The 2,050-nt window shown below is 50.5% G+C and overlaps 1 non-coding gene across 1 annotated transcript; it reads right to left on the reverse strand.

Moving 5' to 3' along the window:
* Positions 1-1,683: 1,683 nt before the first annotated feature.
* On the reverse strand, positions 1,684-1,756 carry TRNAF-GAA (transfer RNA phenylalanine (anticodon GAA)). Its single transcript has one exon. It is a non-coding gene; the product is annotated as a tRNA-Phe (tRNA).
* Between the last annotated feature and the right edge of the window lie 294 nt (positions 1,757-2,050).

Consider the following 2,050-nt stretch of genomic DNA (forward strand, 5'->3'; position numbering starts at 1 on the left):
GCACAGTGAGTGAGAGCAGAGTGTGTCCTGAGTTATAGACACACAGTGAGTGAGAGTAGAGTGTGTCCTGAGTTATAGACGCACAGTGAGTGAGAGTAGAATGTGTCCTGAGTTATAGATGCACAGTGAGTGAGAGTAGTGTGTCACGAGTTATAGACACACAGTGAGAGTAGAGTGTGGCCTGAGTGAGAGTAGAGGGTGTCCTGAGTTATAGACACAGTGAGTGAGAGTAGAGTGTGTTCTGAGTTATAGACGCACAGTGAGTGAGAGCAGAGTGTGTCCTGAGTTATAGACACACAGTGAGTGAGAGTAGAGTGTGTCCTGAGTTATAGACGCACAGTGAGTGAGAGCAGAGTGTGTCCTGAGTTATAGACACACAGTGAGTGAGAGTAGAGGGTGTCCTGAGTTATAGACACAGTGAGTGAGAGCAGAGTGTGTCACATGTTATAGACGCACACAGTGAGTGAGAGCAGAGTGTGTCACGAGTTATAGACGCACACAGTGAGTGAGAGCAGAGTGTGTCCTGAGTTATAGACACACAGTGAGTGAGAGTAGAGTGTGTCCTGAGTTATAGACACGCAGTGAGTGAGAGTAGAGTGTGTCCTGAGTTATAGACACGCAGTGAGTGAGAGTAGAGTGTGTCCTGAGTTATAGACGCACAGTGAGTGACAGCAGATGCACACAGTGAGTGAGAGTAGAGTGTGTCCTGAGTTATAGACGCACAGTGAGTGAGAGTAGAGTGTGTCCCGAGTTATAGACGCACAGTGAGTGAGAGTAGTGTGTCACGAGTTATAGACACACAGTGAGAGTAGAGTGTCTCCTGAGTGAGAGTAGAGTGTGTTCTGAGTTATAGACGCACAGTGAGTGAGAGCAGTGTGTGTCCTGAGTTATAGACGCACACAGTGAGTGAGAGCAGTGTCCTGAGTTATAGACGCACAGCGAGTGAGAGCAGAGTGTGTCCTGAGTTATAGACACACAGTGAGTGAGAGTAGTGTGTCCTGAGTTATAGACGCACACAGTGAGTGAGAGCAGAGTGTGTCCTTAAGTACACAGACACACAGTGATTGAGAGCAGAGTGTGTCTTGAGTTATAGACGCACACAGTGAGTGAGAGTAGAGTGTGTCCTGAGTTATAGGCACACAGTGAGTGAGAGCGGAGTGTGTCCTTAAGTACACAAACACACAGTGAGTGAGAGTAGAGGGTGTCCTGAATTACAGACACACGGTGAGTGAGAGTCGAGTGTGTCCTCAGTCACAGGGCACACGTGAGATCACCCTCCGCTGTTACAGATCTGCATGTCATGAGTGTACTTTACTCCCAGGAGGGGGAATGTGCTCCACGGTGTGAACGTCACAGCACGTGGCACTGAGCTCCTAGGTGCACATCTGTCACGCATTTAGTGTGATGGGGCCGCTGGTGTGAGGCGCACGCACAACGATGGGGGTGAGACGGAGGGAGACAGAATTATGAGAAACGTGTAAATAACGAAATGAGGGCGGTGAGAAGCGAAGGAAGGAAGGCCGGGAAGGAGGAAGGGAGAGCGCAAAGAAAAGGAAGAAAGAACAAGGGATGGGGCAAAGGAGGAAGGACACAAACCAATGAGGAGCTGGGACACGACAGAGAAATAATATTATTGTTGTTTAAACAATGTCTTATATTTCTAAGTTTTTCATTCAAGCTTTCTGCCGAAACCCGGGATCGAACCAGGGACCTTTAGATCTTCAGTCTAACGCTCTCCCAACTGAGCTATTTCGGCGGCCTGTGATCGCATTTAATGACTGTGCTGATCCCATGAAAAACACCCCGGAGGTCCAGTGCAGTAGTGAAGAGTTTACAGGTTCCCCCCTCCGCCCCCCCCTAAAAAGCCTGGCCGGGAGGGCTGCTCTGTCATCGGACCTCAGTCACCAGCTGACTCCAGCATCACCTGCCGGTGCCGCCAGCCTCACAGGTGTCTGACCTCTCCCTGCACGGGACCACCCTTTCATGCCCCCTCCCGTACTTCCCTGCACAGTGCACGCAGGGGCCCCCTCCGGACTCACGCGGGAGCTCT

Source organism: Pleurodeles waltl, unplaced genomic scaffold (genome assembly GCF_031143425.1).
Source record: "Pleurodeles waltl isolate 20211129_DDA unplaced genomic scaffold, aPleWal1.hap1.20221129 scaffold_67, whole genome shotgun sequence".
Classification (NCBI taxonomy): Eukaryota; Metazoa; Chordata; class Amphibia; order Caudata; family Salamandridae; genus Pleurodeles; species Pleurodeles waltl.